The sequence below is a fragment of the Ambystoma mexicanum genome, chromosome 1q, assembly GCF_040938575.1.
Source record: "Ambystoma mexicanum isolate Mex_15411 chromosome 1q, UKY_AmexF1_1, whole genome shotgun sequence".
Classification (NCBI taxonomy): domain Eukaryota; kingdom Metazoa; phylum Chordata; class Amphibia; order Caudata; family Ambystomatidae; genus Ambystoma; species Ambystoma mexicanum.
The window spans coordinates 220,108,180-220,122,988 of NC_090922.1; the positions used below are offsets into that span (position 1 = coordinate 220,108,180).

Here is a 14,809-nt window from a genome sequence, read left to right on the forward strand (position 1 = left end):
GTTAGAGTGGCCCTTCATGGAGGCAGTTCTACAGGAAGTGTGAATTGGCCTAGATGCTTAGCTGGAGCTCTTAACCTGTATAGGGGTCTAGGGGCCAAAGTGAACGTTAATGGTGGGGCCTCAGTTAGGTTTTCTCTCACCCGTGGTATCAAACAAGGATACTCCATCCCCACCCCTCCACCCCTGATTGTCATGCTGGTATTGGAGCCATTGGCATGGGTTATCCGTTGGAACAAACAGATACAGAAACTGATGACGCACCATAGAGAATACAAGATCTTTGTTTGCAGATGACACACTGGCATATATCACACACCCAGAAACCTCTGTTACAGCGCTTCTTTTGTTTGTTTTATTACTTGTATTGCGCACCAGACCCAAGGGTAACCGGGCGCATTTTTAAGACAATTTACAGTTTAGTTACAATCACATGGTAAAAAAAAACGAGAACAAGAAATATACATAGAATATACACAAGAGTCAGAAGTACTGGTACACGTATTTAGTCCTACTCGGACAGGCAGGAGCTACTGGGAGGTAGGTGTGTGCAAAAATGCAGGAGGTGGAGGAACATGTAGGCTAGGTCCAGGCAAATTAGAGGTCTGTTATTTGTCTGCGTCTTTGATCCATCTAGTGAGGTTACATGGTTGATCAGTCCTCGGGGTGTATGGTAGGGAGTTCCAAAGTTGCGCTGCTTTAACCTGAAAGCTACAACCACCGACTCTGGACAGTTTGAATCTAGGTGTAAAGATGTTGTTCGAGTTGGCAGATCTGGTGAGTCTTGTTGGTTTAGTTCTCAAGAATCTCGCAGAGCGGTAGCGTGGTGCAGCATTGTTTAGGCATTTGTAAACAAGTGAGGCTACTTTTAGATGGATTTTCTCCTGAGTGGAGAGCCAGTTATTGGCTCTTCTAAATTCGGTGATGTGGGCTCTCCTGGGAATACCTAGTGCTGCTCTGAGCGCGTTATTCTGCAAGATTTGAATTTTTTGATAACTTCCTTATTGGCCCCAATGTAGAGCGAGTTGCAATAGTCCAATTTCGATAACACAAGCGCTTTTGCAAGTGTGATACAGCTGTTGTTGGATAGGAAGGGTTTGCCTGCTCTTATCAATTTATAGGTGCATGCGGTGGCCGAAGCCATCGCGTTGACCTGCTTGTTGAATGTGAGGGTGGAGTCCAGGTAGAAACCCAGAGTCTTTACTGCATGAGCGGTAGTGATTTGATTATTATCAATGTTGAAAGAGGAATAGGTGGGGCCCAGTTTTTTGAGCTTAGAGGGTGTGCCAAGGATGATGATTTCACTTTTGTCATCATTCAGGCATAGTCCGTGAGTGGCCATTCATGCCTGGATGATGAGATACACCCTGTTCACCAAGGCCAAATCCTTGTCATAATCACCAGTAAGTGGTAGGAGAATCTGGGTATCATCTACATAGTTAGTATAGGTGATACCAAGAAGGTCCAGATCATCAAAAAGGGGCTTCGTGAAGATGTTGTAGAGTTTAGGAGAAACGCATGATCCTTGGGGCACGCCACATGTGATAAGGATGGGGTCTGCTGCCGCCGTGGTGGAGAAGCCTCTCATGGTCCTATCATTGAGGAATGATTGGATCCAATTAGTAGCTTCTACAGAGAAATGCGCAGCCATGTCCAAGTGCCTACAGAGGACCTTGTGGTCAACAAGGTCAAATGCAGCTGATAAGTCCAGAAGGAGGAGTAAGGCTGGTTTTCCTTGATCCCTTAGCTCGTCATTTTGTGCTTTTAGGTCTAAGAGGGCTGTTTCGGTCCCGTGCTGTGGACGGAAGTCGGATTGCCGTACTCCTATCAGGTTGTTGACATCAAGGTGTTGAGTATGCCACTTCATCTGTGATTTTTAGGAGGAATGGCACGGTGGTGATTGGGCGGTAATTTGTGGGTATGGCTGGGTCTAGCGTCTGTTTTTTAAGCAGTGGGAGTACCCAGGATTCTTTTAGGTTGCTAGGTATAGACCGTGTTGCGAATGAGGCATTAATGAGCTTTGAGATAAAGGGAGCCAGGTCTCTGGCTGCTTCCTTATCAGTTGGGCTGGACATTGGTCCCCCTGGCAGTTAGATGGTTTGAGTGATAGTATGATTTTTTTTCAGTCTCAATGATAGATACTTTGGAGAACTTGAAGCGAGGAGTCTCAGTACTATTTTTAGGAAGGGTACTAGTCATTTTGGTCTGAGTGTCCAGACTGAGTCAGGATTTTTTTCTTGGCAATTTTGGTTTAGAGAGTTGCCACTTTGTTAGCTAGGGCTTGCTGAATATTGGTGCACCATAGTTTGTCTTTGACACAGTTGTCTGGTACTGGGATGGGAGATTCTATTTCCTTTAGGATGATGAGCTGACAGTATTTCCTTTTTGTAAAGGGCAGATATATCCCTCGGAGCGCTTTTCTTCAGAGGGTTGTAGTTTCCATGCAACCTCACGTCTTTTTTTGTTTTTTTTTTTGTTTTTTTTTTTTTTTGGGTGCAAAAGTGTTTTTCAGGTAGGGGGTGTACCAGGAGTTGAGGTGGGATTTGAGTTTGCTTTGTCTCATTTTAAGCGGAGCAATTGAGTCCAATGCAGAGGACATGATTTTATTATACTCATTCACTAGAGTTTCAGGGTCCAGGTTATCTGGTAGTGAATTAAGTGTAGGGAGGATGAGAGAGAGTAGGTTATCTGGGGTGATGTTTTTCTTATTCCTTGTCGGGATGGACGGGGCTGGCTGTGCTAAGGTGGGAGTGGGTCTATCAGTTTTTAGAGCAAATGTTATAAGGTGTTAGTCTGTCCAAATTTGGGGGGAGATCGATAGGATAGAGGCGTTACATTTATGGTCTGGCACCCAATCGAGTATTCTACCTTTGTTGTGGGTAGGGTGAAGTACTCTTTGTGAGAAGCCTAGTTCAGAAAGTATGTTAGCCACTCTGCTTGCAAGTGAATCGTTTTGGTCATTGAAACCCAGGTTAACGTCCCCTAAAAGGATAACCTGTGATGAGTTTTTTAGGTTATGGGATAGCATGGAAGAAATGTCCTCCTCAAAGGTTCCAATAGGGCCTGGAGGTCTATAAATCAAGTGGATGGTGAGGGTTTGTGATTTGTTAACTAGTTTAGCTGTTCACAGGATTTAGTGCCGTTAGATGGGGCTAGCCTGGCAGATAAGTTAGATTTGGCAATAAGGGCTATACCGCCTCCACAAGCTTCGCTTCTGTCTGACCTTAGGATGGTGTAACCATTAGGGATTGCTAACATGATGGCAGGTCCTGCAGCGGCATGAAGCCAGGATTCTGTAATGGCCAAGAAGTCAAGGTTCTTGACACTATTAGATAGTATTCGCGAAACGCTCCTAGCATTCACAATGCTAAACAACATAAACATTTAAATAAACATGAACAAAACATAAATAAGGTTACCAAACAACCAGTGTCTTTGACTTCTAATTGTTTTGGGCTTGCCCAAGGAAAAGAAGTCTTCAAAAGTTCAAAGAAATAAAAATCCACTGGTAACAGTTCTTCTTCACTTGATGAAAAGATTCCCCTTTCCAGTTCCACAAAGAAAATAACGGCACCAACACGATTCCCGGACAGCCTCCTTCCAGGAAAAGAATGAACAAAGTTGAAGACAAAAGTACCACTTCTGCTTAACGCTTCTACTTGCAACTCCTGCAGTGTGTTTTATGTACAGTCTTGTCAGGATGCTTCTAATCGGGATTTGCTCTATCCAGCAACTCCTTCTACTAATGAAACTGTGTGCAGGCTGCATTGCCCCACAGTTGACATCTACTTCTGCTACATTCAACTACTACAGTTCGGACAATTGTATTGGGGACCACAGTACCGCTGCTGCTACTGCAACATATAGGCTTGGGCAACTTCCACAAGACTTCTTCAACCTCTACAGGTTGGCAAGGCACTCTTCTCTTGTTTGGCAAGGGAGGGCAGCCTCTTCGCCTTTTCCTTCTGCCTTGTAGCTACCAACCACAGTTATGCTGCTACTACTACAACTTCAACAATATTAGGCAACTTCAACAAGATTTCTTCGACCTCTATGGGTTTTACAAGTACTCGGCTCCCTCCCCCAACTTCAATGACACTGTTTCGCCAGTGGTTATCTCAAAGCTGCAGTGCCACTCATTCAGCTTTGGATAACCTTTGTCACCCCTCTGGGTTTGTGAGCACAGGACCAACTCGGAGCTTGCAAGTGAAATCTGCTCTTCTGCTTTTGTCCCTTCTTTGGACATACTTCCTTCTGAACTGCCAGCCTCGTGCTCTACTTGTGCTACTGCTGACCTTCCAGGTCCTGCGTCAGCTTCTTTGTACTGCCCCTTCCTCCAGCTGCCTTTTATGACCCTCAGGTGGGTTAATTGGTTTCAGGTACAGGTCCTTAGAATTAATTACCTGACCCTGCCAAAAGCAATTAGGGTTGCCTGGCCTGAGCTCCTGAATGTCTCTTTAGCCCTACACAGTACCTGAGGGATTCTGGGACATACAGTCCATTGTAGAAAGTTTCAATTTCTCTACATCTTTGAAAAGGTTAAGTAGAGATTTTCCTCCCTTGATATTATTATAATCAGTGTTTTAGAGAGATAGGGCAGAAAAAGTCACAGATTTGCTTGCTGTTCCTGTTGGCATACTTTTGGAGTTGTGTAGGATACGGATTTGTAGGGGTATAAACATCAGGTTCTTTAGGCTTGACACTAGATTGAAGTATCTCTCTAGATTGTACCCTTTTAGACTTGAGATGTATCAAAATGGCAATAAGCCAATTCCTACTCTAAGTCTGGGTTACAAGTATTCTTCACCCAAGAAAAGTACTGAATCTCACCCTTCGAAATCTTCCCACTTCCCTGGGTCTGGTCTCCACCCGCAGTACACCACCCCCAGGTTTGGATCAGGAAGCGTCTGCCCTCTCCTGGCCACCTGGGAGGAGACTTTAGGCAGGTTTCTAGTGGGGGATCAGGATTCTCCACAGTCCCCCCGCCTCCATCGAGCCTCTCCCCACCCCTCCACCGCTCAACCCCTTTACGTTGTACCATTTGCCCTTAGTTCCACACTATGTTCGGGTGCTTGCAGGAGAGGGAATGCTGTCTGTGGCTTAATCAGGACAGCCCAAATATTTGAACTAGAACAAAGCCTGTCCAAAAGAATATATATGTCCCATAGTTTGCAATTTATTGGTGGGACAAGTTTTGTGATAAAGTGTGCTCCAACACTTTGTCCATTTTGTGCTCCACTGTCACAACCTGTTTGACAAATATACAAAACATGAGGTCTTACTGATAATCCCAAAATGCACATTGAATGTAAAAGCGCCAGTTCTATTTGTTCCTCTCCCCTTTCTCATGCATGATTTATTTACATAATTATGGTAATTGACTTGCCTGGGCTCCTTTTTAAAAGCTGTGGGGACCGTAAAAAGTGTCAAACTAAGACTTTAAAAAGCATATGCTTTTCTTTACACTTGGGGACCCACCCGCAAAAACCCCTAGTTCTAAGCCATCATAACATTTTTTCATGCAGGCGTATAACTAATGGATTCCTATGGAATCTGTCTGTTTTAACACCCGCTAGAAGCCGGTGGATCCAATAAGAATCTATTGTACATATAATCTGCAAGTGCCATTGTACACAATGGGAAATGAAATGACAGAGTGACAGGGATTTTTCCTTTACTCTTTTTGCAATGCATTTCTTTTAAATGGAAAATTGTATGTAGGTGACCCAACAGCACATAACATTTTGTAGTTACTTGAATGCAATTACCTCATTTAGCAAAACGGGCCGGACTGATCGTTATTTTACAGCAGCGATTTATTTACATATTGGGCCAGTATTCAGTCTGGATGCACAGTAGACCACCTGAGACGATGCAGAGTGACCCAAAATACATGCTTGCAGGGTCTCATAAATTATTGCTTCGGAGGATGCAGACCTCCTTTTAGGCAGCAGCACCCATCTTCCTTTAGACCACACCCCTTGGTGGAGCCCCCTCACCTTCACATCTGTTTGATTTTTACATGTGTTGCCAGAGAGAACCAACTGTAGGTTGTGTGTATGTACGGCTTTTTACCCCCTTTCCGTCAATGTTGAATGCACCCTTTCGGCACATTATTTTAAAATCTTTCTCTGGGTAATCTCCCTGCATTACTCGGTGCTTCCTCACTACGCTCAGTCAGCTAACTCTTGGGAAATGTTAATGCTCCTAGAATATTCACTTGGCGCCATTGAACTTAAATCCTTTACAATGTCAAAGCCGCTTCAGGTGAACCCATCCCCCACTCCCTGCCACAAAAGCGGCTTCTGACACGTAATAAAGTTACTGGCTGTGTAAACTGGTGCCTGGAATGTTTCGAGGCTGAGCGTCAGGTGCAGCCCCCCCTTTTTCTACGCTAGGTAAAATATGTAACATCTGATTAAAAAACAAACGTATACTTTAGTGCATGGCATGCCCCTGTGGAAGCAGGACTATGCATTCATGATATCAAAGGCTGGCTATGGTGCAGCATCCACTTCTTAAAGGAGCATGGGGACCCCTCGGCAAGACTTATAGCCCCACCACAGATTTTGTGTTACAATCATCAAATGTCTGTGTTGTACTACTTGGGTTTCGATTGCCGCAGCTCACTGCTGCTTTACACAACTCCCAGCATGCTGCGCAGGGACTCGGCCTGTGTAAAATTGATGTGAATGTTTGTGAGCTGGGCTGACTTGTCCATAACTGCTGAACCCATATGCATGCATTAGTATTGGCCGAACCCCAAACCCTCTCCCGTAATGATAGGCTCACAACTTGTATCAAGTGTTGGCAATAAAAGGCTGTAGGATTTTATTGTACAGATGAGTTATGGCAATAACAATATCACATATCATGATGGTATCATACTTTTGGGCACCGGGTCCTGAGGTTACCCCCTCGGACCTGTGCCGCCACACACGGGCAGGTTGCCGGCTGACCGTGTTCCCCCAAGAGTATGCCCTAGAGACAGCCCCTGTGAGCAAGTGTTGCATTGATTTCCTGAAAGAAATACTCCATGCCCTGGCTAGACAAATGGGTGCCGTCGTGGCGAAAGAGGTCTTGGTTGCCTAGTGTAATGGCTGGGTGTTTTATGAAACCCAGTCCTGTTGTCATACAGGATCTCTCTATCGTCCTATTCAATTTTCTTCTGGATATGTCTATAGATTTGTAGCAGTTGGCCTCTAGCCATTTCTTTCTTGGTAAGATGGCTGAGAAGTATATTTCAGTACCCCTCCAGTTGTGTGAAATGCCTGCTAGGGAGGAGCAGATTTCTTCGCATAGGATGCGTCTAGCTGTGTTGACTAGGATGTTGCCCCCTAGATGAATGATCAGGAATTGTGGGGGGGTCCCTGTATGCCAGCAATTCTGCTAGTGATTCGTGGACGTTGGCCCTACGTAGGCCTCTGTATCCTCACCATGAAGTAATGGTGTTTCTGAAAGGTGGCCCTTCTGCCCATCTGCCTGTCCTGAAAACGAATGAGTGGCCAACTATCCATGCTGATCGGAGTGTGGTCCTCGATTCCCTGTTGTTTCTGTGATGTTGGGAGGGAAAAGAGAGAACATTTTAGGGAGGATGGCTATATCAATTGTGGTCTGAATAGACTTCCATCCCCCTATGTTTTTTAGTTGTTGCGGTGCTAAGCCTCCCTGCCATGCTGCAGTGGCGGCACCTATCCTGAAGGAATGAGTGCCAAACTGTTTGGGATCCCACCCTGCTTAGCTGATTTCTTTCATCAGCACTCCTTTAAATTGGTAGCGGCTTAGGGCCGATGCATCCTTGTGGATTAAAAAACTCCCCCCCACTTTGGGTCGTTGTGCGTAATAGAGGTTGGTGATGCAAACCGGGCAGTTTGTTGCTTCCTCAATGCAACAAATGTTGATGGTTCTTTTTGCACCCGTTTTCGACTGTTGCATTTCTATGTTAACACTCTCCTGTCTCACCCTGATTTCCATGACACCCAGGCCGTTTGTGGCCTTGGTGTTGGAAGCGATGAGTTCTCCTACCCAGAAAGTCCCGGAGTAGGCTGGGAAAAAGGCTGTTTAAATAACATTATCTCGTATGGGTGCCAACATATGGCTTCCAGCAGGCTTGCTATCTGCGCCAGTTTGCTGAAATCAAGGGGTCGGCGGTTGTCCACTTGGGCACCCTCTATTCTGCCCCATCCCTTCATTGCATAAGAGATGAAATTGCCGCCAGGTGTCTTTTAGCCCAATCCCTTTTGAAACCTTGTTCCCAAGCCCATTTTAAAAATACTTCTATATCTTTAATCGTTATTAATTCTACGTGGTTTACACCTGTGGCCTTAAATACTGTTTGCAAACACTTACTGTACTGTGTTGCAGTAGTGCTTGCCACTGCCCTCTCTGCCATCTCCGTTAGGAAGCACGTGATGTTGTTGGCACCCGTTGTTGATGTGCCTGATTCTTGTTGGGCATCCCGGCCTGGGCTCTCTGGCGTTGATGCCGTTATTCTTGTCTTCCCATTATTGCCCAGCATTCTGCTGGTATTGGCGTCATCTGTTCTTGGGCGTGTGGCGCTAGTTCTCGGAATATTGTCCACTGGAAGCGAGATAAGGCATCAGCAATATTATCTGCCCCTGAAATGTGCTTCGCTTTGACTACAACGTTTTCTTGTAGTGTGAATGTTGTAATGGCTCGTAATACTTTCAGTACTAAAAGGCATTTCGTAGACCTTCTGTTTATGGAGCCCACTACAGCCATGTTATCGCACCAGATCAAAAGTTCTGTGTTCGCTAGTCGCCTGCCCCAGATGTGTAATGTTAGCCAGATGGGAAATATTTCTAGTAGGGTGATGTTTTTTTGTCCACCCTGCTGTTTGCCATGAATTGGGCCAGTATCCTGCCACCCATTCGGAGTCTAGTATGGCTCCAAACCCCTTGCTCCCGGCTGCGTAGGTGTATAGGACCCGGTTTGGCCAGGTTTTTAAAGGCGTTCGCCAAAGTAAAAAACCGTTAAAATCTCTGAAGAATTTTCCCCATGTTTCCAGGTCTTGTTTCACCTCTCTGCCTAGCCGGATATGCAAGTGTAGTTTGGTGAATGATTTGATTTTGAACTCTGGGTTTCTGGAAAATATCCTCCCTTGAGGTATTATTCTGGATGCGAAATTGAGGCTGCCTGCTAAGGATTGTATTTCCTTTACTGTCCCTTTTTCTTTCGTTATCAGGTTTTGTATTTTAAACAGAAGTTCTGCTATTTTTATTTTGGGGATTCTGCAGAGCCCCTTTGCTGTGTCTATTTCGATGTCCAGGGAAATTATGTTTGTCTGGTTTGGTGGGTTTTTTCCTTCGCTAGAGGAATTCCCCAGTGAGCGGCCATGTGCTCAAGTAGCCCTGCCGCATTCCCCGGAGTTTGGTGGCCCCATGACCATGAAATCGTCTCGGTAATGCACTATTTTTGTCCCTGGTCTCTGCTTTTAGGAAAGCCCATTTGAAAAAGGAACTGAATTGCTCAAATAGTGCACAGGATACTGCGCACCCCATGGGGAGGCATCTATCTACATAGAATGTGTTGTTAAAAGTGAAACCTAGCCACTGCTGTGAATCTGGGTGGACTGGCAAAAGTCTGAAAGCAGATTCGATGTCCAGCTTGGCCATCAGTTCGTTTTCTGCCGCATTCTTGTATGAGCCTTACCGCCTCTTGGAAATGTGTCTAAGATGCAGCGGATTCTGTGTGTGGGATGCCGTCATTTAAAGACTGGCCTTCGGGGTAGGAGAGGTGATGTATAAGCCTCATTTTCCAGGGTTCTATTTTTGGGGACCAGGCCTAGTGGAGATATTAAATAGTTATTTAAAGGCATGCCGTCCCAGGGACATGCTATCCTGCCTTGTTGCAGTTCTTTCTTGATTTTGGTTTATACTATCTGAGGGTTATCCCTGGCTGACTTCAGGTTCATCGGGATGGTGTGACCCAGAGCCCTTAAAAGGGATGGAAAAACCCTTTGGTGAAACCCTGCCATGGTATCCTGCTGGTAGCCTGGTGCAGTTGCTTGCTGCATGGTCGCCGTTTGCAGTTTGTGCAGGCGTGTTTGTACCAGCATTCTTTGCTCCATGGACACTGGTTTTCCCAAAATTTCTGCATGGGATGTTGGATTTGGCAGCCTGCTGTTTGTTCTGTCTGTGGGCATTATTTTTAGCCGCCCAAGGCTGGTTCTTCCGAAAGGGGTGCTCCCTCCCCCCCCCCCCTTTTTTGTTTAGTTTTTTTTTGTTTTTTTTTGTTTTTGGGATTTCATTGTCATTGGATTTGTTTCCTTGTGAATTTTTGCTACTTTTTTTTTAAAGAAGAATGCATGGCATCTTCCTGAGGAGGTTCGGCGTTGAGGGTGTATAAATCGTTCTGGACTTCATCCCACTCAATGGCCGGCCTTTCTGACATGCTCCTCCTAAATCTGATGTCATATGCTAGCCATGTCTTCCCCCCTCTGTTACTTTTACTTCCCTTATTTTATCACGTATGCCCAGATCTTCCTACCATCCATGGGGAATTTTTCTTCATATATTGTTGCTAAAATGGCAAAGGCTTGTAACCAGTTGTCCCAGTTTTGTTTGACCTGGGCGTTTCTGGCAATAGCTTTTTCTTCTATCTTTTTGGGGTCTCTGAAAGCGTCTTTCCCTTTGCGTTCTATTAAGGAAAAGATTTCTATAAATTCCTTGGCCCGTATAGCTTCTTTGATTGTGGTATCAATGTTCCATGCCAGGCATCTTTTGTATCTATTTACTATCTCTGTTTGGAAAGATTTCATTTTTTGGTCTAACTGCATTACAGATTGTTACAATATCAGTTGTATTGCTGCCGGGTGTCCCTGTCATGCCCGTGTTGTCTGCGCTGGGGGTTGGCCATGCTTTAGCGCGGTGGTCGGGTCATTTTTTCGAAAACAAATTTTGGTTTTTTAATTATATATTTATTTTGGGGTCCGGGAGTAAAAAAAAAAATGGGTAAAACAAAAATTTTTTTTTAAAAAAGGAAGGGTTGGGGGAACCCCCCCCCCCATTTCGAATAAAAAAGTATAAAAAAAAATTTGACATTTTTTTTTCGACATTATTTTCTTCGAAAAAATGACGACATTTTTGCATTCGAAAAAATGACTATAAACCCTTTCGCGCACCTGCTGAGTCTGTTGGTGGAGTTGTGGGGGCTGTTGTATTTATAGATGTGGGTGCTGCTGGCAACTGCCGTACTTGTTGTGGCGGGATTGCTGTCGGTAGTGTTGCGGGTGGGTTGACAACCGTTATTGTAGGTTCTACTGCAATGGTAGGGTTTGAGGCCCCTGGTTCCCTTGTGGGCGGTGTCTGTTTCCCCCTTACTTCTACCATTAATTGCTGTAATTCTGCTACATTCTCGCATAGTTTTGACAATTTTTGTTACCTTTTTTTTGGCGGCTTCAGATACTTTTCTCCTTTTTGGTGGCGCAGAAAACCCTCATCTTGGCTGAGCGGGCTGGTAATTCCTACCCTGGGTAGGCCGTACATGTTTTTCTCTAACCCATGCCCATCCGTAGTGCTCTGCCGCTTCAATGGCTAACAATTGTGGTGATTTGGGCTTTTGCACCAGTGTTGCGGGTGCCCGTGCTTTCCGTTTGGGGCCCCATAATTTTTAATGCCTGTTATAGGAAAAGGAAAAATGTTTTATCAAGGAGTTAAAGCTGTTGCTATCGGCGAGCTCTTTGAGTCTGTTCTATTTGTTGCCCGTGCTGGGTAACTGCTGGCTGGTGACTTCATGTTGCGACCTGTGTTTTCTGTTAGCTTTTTGCTAAAAGATAGATCTCCTTTTGTTAGTCTATGTAGGGTTCAAAGAAAAAATTGTCTCCTGGTGTCCACCTTGTGCTGTGTTTATTTTAATGAATGGGCAACCCCCAGACTTGTTTTACTGGTATCTAAATAATTGATTTTGCTGTGAGGGCGCCCGTGCAAAATATTTTTTAGTCTGCAGTATTTGGGCCCGCCGAGCTTGAAATTGCGTTCGCAGGCTCTGCGTGGATGTCAAGAAAAACGAGCTCCCGGCTCGCTGTGCTACCAGGCTGGGTGTGACTCTGCCCGAGCATTATCTTGCACCGCGTGCCTTGTAATGCCGGGGCTCCGGTCCACTGTAACAAATTGTATCTCTTCCCAGACACCAGTGTCTATTTTTCCTCCCTCATAGTCCCAGCGCGGTGGCTCACCTGTAAGTTGTTGAATCGGACGCCGTCTGCACTGGGCTGTTCGGGTGCCTCTCTCTCCTTCGTTCGCACAGGATTAGGACGATTCCCGCAGCACGCATCTTTGTTTGTTTTGTTCTGGACACGCTCGCTTTTCCTTTATGCCGATACGTTGAAATTGATGCCGTGCGTGCTGGCTGTTCGGCTCCTTCTTCCTTCGTTAAGGCTGCAATGCAATTACTTTGAACAGTACAATGTTCAGGAAAGAAAAGGGACGCTGCGATGTACAGAGAACTTCAAGATTTGCTAAAGAAGCAAGAAGATTTGGAAGACACTGAGTAAACAGTGAACCTCCTGTTTGCTTGGGTCCCCATTCAGGGTCCACAAACAGATTGTGTTTACTCTGAGCATGCTGCTCTCATTTATAGGACCCAGGGAGGCCCTGGGTCTTTGTTTATGTGATGGGGGCTGCTGTTGTCGCAGCCCCCGGCCGGATAGCCGACTGTCTGACCCCCTGGTGGGGGCAGATCTTTTGAACCTGGGCCCTGCCTGACGGTTATTTTCCTTATGGTGCTTAGCACCTTGCTGTTTGGAGGAAGGGGGAGATGACTGTTCGCACCTTACCCTTCCGTGGCTTTGTGCTGCTGAGACTGCGTGTCTCTGTAGCTGGGGGGAGGAGAGGAGCAGGCAAGGGGAGGTTGAGGCTGCCCCTCTCCCAGCTGCCGATGGTAACAGCAGTTACCCTGCCTCGCTTGTGGGATGCCCATGCAGCATTGCCCAGCACTGTCTGCTGACATGCGGGTGCAAAATGCTGTCTTCTAGCACAGTCTCGTCCACTAAGCCAGAGAGACTGTGTCCGCGTGAAATTGAGTGAGGCAGAAGATGGCCAAGCCACAGCCCGCCCAACATCCAGTCATCCTCGAGGTGAAAGGAAATCGTTCCAAATTCTGAACCCTTCACCACACCGCCGAGCCTAGCAGCCCCTCACTGAAAGTGTCCAGGAAATGATGTGACAGACAAATGCTGTGGGGATTCTTGCGAGACCATGTTCCTTTCGATAGTATGGTTTTTATTTGTTTTCATTTCACATTTGTTTCCCAGGATTACACCAAACCATAGCTCATAAAATGGTCACAGCCCAGAGGGAAGTACATGGAACGTGATGCTGAAGCAGGGGTCGAAATTGAGATTTGACAAGCAGGAGCTAAAAGCAGGTTCTGGGTATTGGGCTTCGCTCGGTAGGTAGGAACTGTCTCGTGAGAGCCAGGAGCTAGTACACAGCGCGCCACAAATCTAACATTTGCATGAGATGTGAACTCTAAATTTGTGTCCATGATGTATGTTCCATGTTTGCTTTAAATGTGTCCTTTAATCACCTTTATTAATAGACTCAATAACAAATTGCATGTTTGTATGGCACCAGTTGCCCTGGGGACTCAGATGCTGGTAACTGTTGGTTTAAGCTAACCAGGCTCTCCTAAGCTAGAAGCTTGAGTTAAATAGCTCTCACCAATTTCGAAACCCTGTGTTTTATAAAGGAAGGGGGTCATGAGAAGGGGCAGGCAGTAGGCAGACAGGATGTTGGAAAAGGGGCAGAGGCAAGTGTCCCCCTGATGGGCATGGTTTGATAAAAGTGCAAGTTTATCAAGACATCTAGTGTGCAACTCACCTTTGGATGAAAGGTCTCCAGTGACCGAACAAGGAATGAATGTGCAGGTATACTCCACTCCTCCTGTCTAGGGGAGTGTTTGCAGTAAGATGTCTGACTCTGCATTGGCCTAACATGCAAAATTACTCTACGTGCATGCTTTTAGACAGAGGTCAAAGAATGGATGATCAGGTAAACTCAGCAAACTAAATGGCATGTCTCAAAAAAAAGAGCCTAAGCAGCAATTGACTAGTCCTTTCTTTCATTAGCCTTGCAACTGGCGGGGTGTGAGGCACCCCATGCTTTTCTGATGAATGCATCCAGTTTTAATTAGGGTGATGTTAATGTGGATTTTGGTTCCTGTGCTAATTTCCCAAACTATCTTCCTTGACACAGTTTTGAATCCATCAAGAGGAAGTTCTGTTTCTGTGTTAAATCATTTGGCCCTTTCCACCCTTATTGGACCTATCCACTACTTGAGATTAACAACTGTGTATACCTGCTCTGATCCATTGAGACCATCCAGCACTGCAAGTGAAAGTCTCTGTAGCTGGGCTAACAACTTTCCCATCCCATCCTGTCTTGGAGGGGGAGCATTTGTATCCCTGTGACAGAACTGTGGACCTTCCTGCCTGGGAGATTGGAGGTTAAGTACCTGTGTGTTAATTCCAGAGGCCTATACTGTTTGAGGGGTTCTGCTACTTGAAACACTGTTTTTGTGTAGCAAGTCCTGCCCGTTTCCTCCCACCTCGAAATCCTGTGATAATGGGTGTTATTCTCAGCCAAGCTAATGGTATTTATTTTTAGACCTCAAACTGGTTAAGGGCTGAGTTGGACAGTGAAAGGCACTCGTCACTGAATCCATCCTTCCTGTAGGAGACTGAGCCCTTTGTTCCTTCTGGCAGGCTGCAACCATGTTGTCAATGTACACAACTAGAATGTAAGTGCAACAATGACTTCACAGTAGTTTTGCATAATAATGCTGCTACACC

General features: G+C 45.6%; 1 protein-coding gene across 1 annotated transcript in view; it reads left to right on the forward strand.

Annotated features, from left to right (window-relative positions):
* Positions 1 to 14,809, forward strand: part of LOC138526803 (thiosulfate:glutathione sulfurtransferase-like) — a 52,634-nt gene that overhangs the window by 15,486 nt on the left and 22,339 nt on the right. The gene's annotated exons all lie outside the window — the stretch shown is intronic.